An 8926-nucleotide genomic window follows, 5' to 3' on the forward strand; every position below is an offset into this window, starting at 1 on the left:
TTACAACAACAACAGTCTGAGTGTGACTGTTCCAACAACAACAGTCTGAGTGTGACTGTTACAACAACAACAGTCTGAATGTGACATCAAAAAGGATATGTTTTGTTTCATTTGATCCCGTCACTGATGTTCCTATTCCTTCATTTCTTTTGTTTGTGGCTTGTTTACTTTGTTGTTTACGCTGTTGTTTACGCTCTTGTTAATGCTGTTGTTTACGCTCTTGTTAATGCTGTTGTTTACACTCTTGTTAATGCTGTTGTTTACGCTCTTGTTCATACTATTGTCGGCATTAATGTTTATTTCCACGTGTTATTTCTCCCATGTGTTGCTGCTGCTGTTGTTGTTGTTGTCTTGTGTTATTCGTCCTTGTCAGTATATCTTGTTTACACCCGAAACCAATCGCATTTTTCTCTCATATTCTCATTTCTATGTGTCCCGCCTGTGGCTGGAGGAAGGGAAGCCTCAGTTTAAAAAAGAGACACAGAGGCACTAGAGGGGGGATTTTTTTTTTTTTAGGTCTGCCAGGACTATTTTCGTGTTCTCTTGTTCTACCATTCCCCCCTCTTTTTTTCAGGGTTTGTTTTGCTATATTTGATATTTTGAAGGTTACAAGTTGGTGAATACAGTGTGAGGGGTAAAGGTTGTGGATCTGTCCTCTGGATCATTTGTCCTCTGGATCGCCACACTGAGGTGGTTGAAACAGGATATTAGCAGCTTTTTGGTCTCTGGTTGTGTCAATGTGCCTAGAACCTAATTTTAGAGGGAATATCAAGGCGTCTCTACCCAAGGAAGTCAAGCGTCTGAGATGTCTGTGATCAGCACCGAAGTGTTTAATATAGGTATCAGTATATATATATATATATATATATATATATATATATATATATATATATATATATATATATATATATATATATTATATATATATATATATATATATATATATATATATATATATATATATATATATATATATATATAGTCTTCTCTCCAGCTAATTTGTTTGCAACATTTCCTTACCTGAATATTGAGAAAGATTTTCCACTGAGCTTTCCACGTTTTGGATGCAACTGTATAATTTATATTTTAGCATAAACGATGCCATCCAATTTTGCAGTCTCTGTTTGCAAGCGCATTTTAATGTCCGTTTGTTTTGAACAAATGTGTTGGTGATTTGGCAAGAGAGAATTGTGGCATGTGGTCACAGAGGATGCGACCCGTTACCTGCATTCTCCATTGTTTAAATTGTAGTGAATTATATATATATATATATATATATATATATATATATATATATATATATATATATATATATATATATATATATATATATATATATATATATATATATATATATGAGAAAGCTACAGGAACACGCAAGCCATAGAATACTAAGAACTTCTAATTCACCCGGCCAAGATTCGAACCCATGACGTCCAGGGTCACCCCTAAACGTCCCCAGTACCGTGACCACCGCACCAATGAATATATATAATCTATATTTATATATGATCAGAACGAGTGGACACCATTAGTGGGTCCGGGACGAGTGCATGCAAATGGAAGATGAAATGAAAATGTGAGAATGACAGTTTAAAAAAAAAATATTGGAATATGCAGTACAAGAAGCCCCCTCCCGCTAGTCCAAAATGAGAGATAGAAGGCGGGAACCAGGAGCTTGATCTTGACAAGGGTTTTACAAAGAGTCAGAAGAATTCCGCCTGAACAACGCCACCTGACGCAACAAAACACTGGCTTCTTTTTGGGGGCATCTTCTCTCACTCTTATTGGAGTTCCTGACACGACCTGCGAACTTGATGCAATTCTTATGTGGCAATCTCTTTAATTCCTCTCTCTCTCTCTCTCTCTCTCTCTCTCTCTCTCTCTCTCTCTCTCTCTCTCTCTCTCTCTCTCTCTCTCTCTCTCTCTCTCTCTCTCTCTCTCTCTCTCTCTCTCTCTCTCTCTCTCTCTCTCTCTCTCTCTCTCTCTCTCTCTCTCTCTCTCTCTCTCTCTCTCTCTCTCTCTCTCTCTCTCTCTCTCTCTCTCTCTCTCTCTCTCTCTCTCTCTCTCTCCATCTCTCAATTTGTTTACCCTCCCTCCTTGCCTCTCATTCTCCATCTCTCCCTCCCTCCCTTCGCCGGCCAAAGTTCCATTACATCCCATAAGGAAACGCTTTCTACATTGCTCCATAAAATTCTAGATACTGCGCCTCTTTCTCCCTAAAAGTTAAATTGCCAGTCGATAAAATACAGCATCACGGCCATATCCCGAATGCAAATGACATACATGAACGGTAAATGCAGAACGCGCTGCAAAACTGTCCATTGCAAAAGTCCTCTCGGCTTCCATCCTGTCTCCCCTTCCCCCCATCCTTTTCCTTTCAATTGGCTTCCTACTAGGCTTCCTCCTTCCTAGGCCTCCTTCCTAGGCTTCGGAGGCTTCTCTCTGTCGGGTTATAACGCGCGTGTGTGTGTGCGTGTGTGTGTGTGTGTGTGTGTGTGTGTGTGTGTGTGTGTGTGTGTGTGTGTGTGTGTGTGTGTGTGTGTGTGTGTGTGTGTGTGTGTGTGTGTGTGTGTGTGTGTGTGTGTGTGTTCCTTTAAGACTCTATTATGGATACGAACCCTGATCAAGATCTCAGAGCGAGAGTAGGCTCTCATATGCGCCGCTCCGCCTCAACCTTTCCTTAATTAAAATTTCGACTCGTCCCCATTCCACCATTCGCCAAGTTAGATTGCTTGATTAATTTCGTTCATTCGTGCGCGCGCGTACGAAACATCCCAATATCCTGGGGGATTGAACCAGTGGTTAAGGATTTAGTGGAGAGAAAAAAATATCAGCAAGTCGCAATGTAGTTTAGACAGATAGTTAACGATGCAATTTTATGCAGACTGCAATTTTTTGTGTATTATTATTTTGTCAGAGAAAGCTGAATAATTCTATGGATGAAAATCAGGAATGGTGACAAGATTATAGAATGATGGTGAGGATGATTGTGAGGATTAATTGTGATAATGACGGTGGTTGAGGTAGTGGTGGTGGTAGTGGTGGTGTCGAGAATTGAAGTGATGGTGATGATTGTGAGGCTGGGGGTAATGGTGATGGCCCAAGATTGGGAATTTGTCATCATCATCACTATTACCATCATCGCTAAACATCATCACTACTAATCGCTGTCACCATCAACTACCTACCCCCCCCCCCCTCGTCCTTCCCATAGTGCCAGTAAAGCCACAGTGGCACTGTGATCCACAGTGCCACTATGATCCACAGTGGCACTATGACCCACAGTGCCACTGTGATCCATAGTGGCACTAAAGCTACCCGTCTGGGCTCATCTGACAGACACTTGCTCGTTACCTTGATCCACAGGTAAGAGGCCACCTCATCTTCGCAGCATCTTATTCATCTTCCTTCATCTTACTCATTCTCCTGATCCTATTCATCCTCCCTGATTCATCTTGGAGTCTCAGTGATGGTGTCTCCAGCTGGCACGTGACAGCTGGTTCTGTTTACCATCTGGTGTCTCCTCCTTGGCTGCCCGTGTAGTATTGTGAGAGAGAGAGAGAGAGAGAGAGAGAGAGAGAGAGAGAGAGAGAGAGAGAGAGAGAGAGAGAGAGAGAGAGAGAGAGAGAGAGAGAGAGAGAGAGAGAGAGAGAGAGAGAGAGAGAGAGAGAGAGAGAGAGAGAGAGAGAGAGAGAGAGAGAGAGAGAGAGAGAGAGAGAGAGAGAGAGAGTTTTTAACACAATTAAACTACATTATAGAATCTCGATTGATTACACCAGGTCAAGCCTTCGAGTTGGATGGGTAAACAAACTAACTACAGCAGAGTCAATTAACAGTAACTAGGTAATTGCTAACACTTCGTCTTTAAAATAACGTAACACATTTAATAACAATGTACACATAGGTATCACCAATTAGAAAACACAGCTTGAGACAAAATAAACTCTGAGGATATAATATGAATATAACCAAAGTCTGATCTAAAATGAAAATAACCAAAAGTCTGATATCAAAGAAAAAAACTAAAGTCTGAAAAGTCAGCTCAGTATAGAGAAGCAAAGCCTAGTTAATTGCGTTCCGTTACTCTGACTGTCCTTCTGCTCCCGTGCTGGGGCGCCCTACCTGACCTACCACGGAGACCCGCTGTAATCTCGGAGGCGGAGGATGCTCCCTGGTGATCCTGGCAGCATCCAGCGTGACCACTGTACCGTCTCGAGTGTCTCAGCGCGCACCAGTGTAAACACAAAGATACGAGTGTAAACAAACATAAAAATATTCGTTGAGATAAAGGGCAGTAACACACGTAAGTGAATACAATGCAAGTGTTACCCATCATATACCTGAATACAGTTATACAATTGAAGGGCAGTAAGGAACGACCAACCAGCTCTCCCCTTCCTCCCTCCCTCCCTACACGGCAATCGAAGCACTGGGGCTGGACGGTAGAGCGACGATTTCGCTTCATGCAGGTCGGCGTTCAATCCCCGACCGTCCACAATTGGTAGGACACCCTTCCCTACACCTCCTTCAGCCGGTGACAACAGACAGAGGCAGGAGGAGAAAACCCAGGACTTTAGACAATAGAATCTAACAATATCAACACAAAATCAATTTCGAACAAAAACACAAACGTATATTACATCAAACTATAGATTCAGAAATTATCTGGGTTAATGCAGATTATTTGGGATTGTTTTAAGCGTAGGCTTGATAGTGTATTGGTGGTTGAGGCTGTATACAAACAGACACTAATCTTGCACGGGCCAGCAGACCTTCTGCAGTTCCCGCTACTCTGATGATCACACGTCTTTCTCTATATTTATATATATCCACTATTTCCGTATCTTATTAAACGGTAAATTTGTATTATTCTCTGTTGAAAAAAACATCTCCCTTCCGGCATGCCTCCACCCTCAGGATCCATCAGTTTATATAAAAACTTCCTGATTAAAACCTTCTGTGTGTGTATCTATCTCCTCTTCCACCAGAAATACAAGAAATACATCACCATGCTACCAGAAATTTTACCATGCACTATAGAAAAAGTTTAAGTACTATTCCCATGTTGTAAGTGTGTTATACCCCCGTTATATGAATTTCACAGCAGAGGACAATGAAGAATTAGGATTTTTGAATTATTTTTCGGACCTTCCGTTTTTTTTCTCTCCGACCTCCGGTGTGCTGGGCGAGGTGTATCAGTGTTTATCCGGACATGGGCGTGTTATTGCAAGGGAAAATCCACCAGTGCAGCCGCCCGAGACTGTGTTGTGTGTATAAACGTGGCGGCGGAGAGAGAGAGAGAGAGAGAGAGAGACAGACAGACAGACAGACAGACAGACAGACAGACAGACAGACAGACAGACAGACAGACAGACAGACAGAGAGCGACTGCAGATGCACTATAAATATTAATCCCCTAACATACTGTCATAAGAGATGGATCACTCGCTGATTTGTGATAAGCATGACGTATAAAGCTAATCTATAAAAGAGTCTGTCTGTCTGTCTGTCTGTCTGTCTGTCTGTCTGTCTGTCTGTCTTTTTAAAGTTGGAGGCCACATCCTTAAGGCTGGCCTTACCCAACTTGTAGGGGGAATTGTCTGGGGTACAGGACATACATAGGCTGGTCAAGATAGTCCTAAATGATTTAAGAAATATTGTTAACTATTTCCCTCCCCGACCCGACACGATTCTCACGGATTTAATTCTGGCCAAATGTGAAATTTTCGTTCAGATATCCGTAGACTTTGTCACCATTAGAAAACTAGATTTCTAGATAAATCCAGACAAATTTGTTTTATTTCTCCATTATATTACATTTTATGAAAGCGAAGATGGGCTAATGAAAGGGAGGAGTGAGGGGGAGAGAGAGAGAGAGAACGGGGGAAAGGGTATGGTAGGGTACAGAGAATAGAGGAGCGGGAGGAGAGAGAGAGAGAGAACGCGAGGAGGAGGAGGAGGCCACCCGGGCACCACCGGGTATACATATCATGGATATATATGCCAAGGTTTAAAAACACATATATAAACCTCTTGGTGAATATATATCATGAATTTAACTACATCTTTACGGTTTGGCGGCGCCAAGAGCCTGACTAGTATCGAAGAATACATAGATGTATCAGAGAGGCTGGATACGTATGTATACACACATCAGCCATGTATCATTCTTCCGGAGAAGCACTTTGATCCGATCCCACCAGGGCGAAGCTCATTAATCTCAGGATTTTGGATCTTGAAGAATTCGAAGTCCTTTCTCTTTCCTCAATCTGTCCGAATAATATACATCGCATTTTGACGTCAAAACCCCCAGACGGACAAAATAGAATGATTTTCTACGCGTGGAGCCATCGGGTAGGTTACTATAAGTACTAGAACTAGCTTTACTACTAGTAGTACAACTACCACCACCACCACCACTACCACCACCACCAGCCATCTCTGACACGCCTATGCCACCTCCCAGCACGTTATGCCTTCCAGACAACCGACCGATATGCCTCAAGTCGCATTTGCAACCCAGCACACACGTCTCGCAAAATTGGAAGATTTGTCAGCGAGGCGACTGCATTTGTCCGAGTCTGGGTCACCTGTGGCAGCTGGCATGAGGCTTTACGGCTGTGTTACACGGGTATTCCGGCCTGCAGTGTGACATCTGTCCAAGGCTCTTAAGTTTGCTAGGGAAATTACTTTCTGAGGGCAGGGAAGATATATATATATATATATATATATATATATATATATATATATATATATATATATATATATATATATATATATATATATATATATAATTCTCTAAAATAAGAAAGATGACAGTTACCTAAACCATAAAACCCTACAATTCAGTGCCAATAAGCCTACTTACTCAGCAACTTCGCTAACTCAGAGACCTTGACAGCACTTACAAACCGTCCAATTATAATTGGATCTCTAAATTACACCCATAATTATTGGGGGGGTAATTTAAGGGCCTCATCTTAACTAGGCGTGGGGTATAATTGCAATTAAATGGAGCTTTATCCTTCCATCTGTTTTATTGTGTGGTAAGTTGTTATCGTCTGTCTGTCTGTCTCCATTGTTACTGAGGTATGAGTTGGTCCAGAGGTGAGACCACTGTGGTCCAGAGGTGAGACCATTGTGGTCCAGAGGTGAGACCAGTGTGGTCTACGGGGTGAAACAACTGTATGCAGTTGTAACTTGCATATCAAAGTATATATATATATATATATATATATATATATATATATATATATATATATATATATATATATATATATATATATATATATATATATATATATATATACCAAATACGCCAAATTTGCCAAAAATTATGAGAATTCCCTATAGCCATGCTAAATATATGTTCATAGAATTTACCATTTAAACTAAAACTGGAGCATAAAATGCATAATTCAAAGAGCTTAATGAGAGTTCCTAAATTAAAAGGAATATTTAACATTTGTGTTTCATCTTCTCGGAAATCAAACGCATCACTTACAAGCATTTCTGTTAGCATCAATACTTATTAGTTCGTTCCGTTAATGACATTGATTTAACATTGATATTGGTTTGTCGTAAGTTCAATAGAGATCTTAAAGTACGCGTTAGGTATTAAACCAATTAAGTAGCAACATTTTCCTTTAGACAATTAACAAGTTGTAAGAAATATTCCCCCACTGTAATGACGTGATTAAGATGAATGGTAAGTCGTATTGGATTACTGGAGGGTTCGTGTTTGTTGACAATACCTCCTGTGGAGAACTAGGATATACTATTGTAGGTAAAATTTGAATGTTATTTTTGTTCTGGTCTGGGTTTTGTGCGTGCGTGTGTGTGTGTGTGTGTGTGTGTGTGTGTGTGTGTGTGTGTGTGTGTGTGTGTGTGTGTGTGTGTGTGTGTGTGTGTGTGTGTGTGTGTGTGTGTGTGTGTGTGTGTGTGTGTATGTGTGTGTGTGAGTGTGTGAGTGTGTGTGTGTGTGTGAGTGTGTGTGTGTGTGTGTGTGTGTGTGTGTGTGTGTGTGTGTCCAACATATAATCAACACCCTTGCATCCTCGAATCCTTTGCACCTGGGACTAATAACACCTCTCATGAACATAAAACATTTGCAGTTCAACAATTTCCGTGTGACTCTCTATACCTATTGCTCGTACCAGCATTGTTCGCAGACTTTATAAATATATATTTACAGTTACCAAGAAGGGTTCTCTACCGTGAGGTCCCCAGACGCGCCGAATATTGGCGGTGAGGCAGAAGTTGATGCCTCACCTGTCCTCTTCTGAGACCTATTCCTGTCCTCCTCTGAGGTCCACCTGGCCGGTTTTGAGTGCCATCTGGCCGGTTTTGAGTACCATCTGGCCGGTTTTGAGGTCCACCTGGCCGGTTTTGAGTGCCACCTGGCCGGTTTTGAGTGCCACCTGGCCGGTTTTGAGTGCCACCTGGCCGGTTTTGAGTGCCACCTGGCCGGTTTTGAGTGCAACCTGGCCGGTTTTCACAGACGGCTCCACCACTGACAGTGTCATCAGATCAATACATAAATAACATTAATAGAACTAGCGAGAAAAAACATTATTTAACCAAGTAAAGCGCAAGGAAAGTTTTCAAGAAAATTAACCATATCAAATAATTTACATTACCAATTATCTGCCTTTTGGTCCTGCTCAGCAAATGGCCACTGAGATCAGTCACTGGCCACTGAGAATGGCCACTGGTCACTGAGATTAGTCACTGGCCACTGAGATTAGTCACTGGCCACTGAGATTAGTCACTGGCCACTGAGATCAGTCACTGGCCACTGAGAATGGCCACTGGCCACTGAGAATAGCCACTGGCCACTGAGATAAGTCACTGGCCACTGAGATTAGTCACTAGCCACTGAGAATGGCCACTGGCCACTGAGATTAGCCACTGGCCACTGAGA

Source organism: Procambarus clarkii, chromosome 26, assembly GCF_040958095.1.
Source record: "Procambarus clarkii isolate CNS0578487 chromosome 26, FALCON_Pclarkii_2.0, whole genome shotgun sequence".
Classification (NCBI taxonomy): Eukaryota; Metazoa; Arthropoda; class Malacostraca; order Decapoda; family Cambaridae; genus Procambarus; species Procambarus clarkii.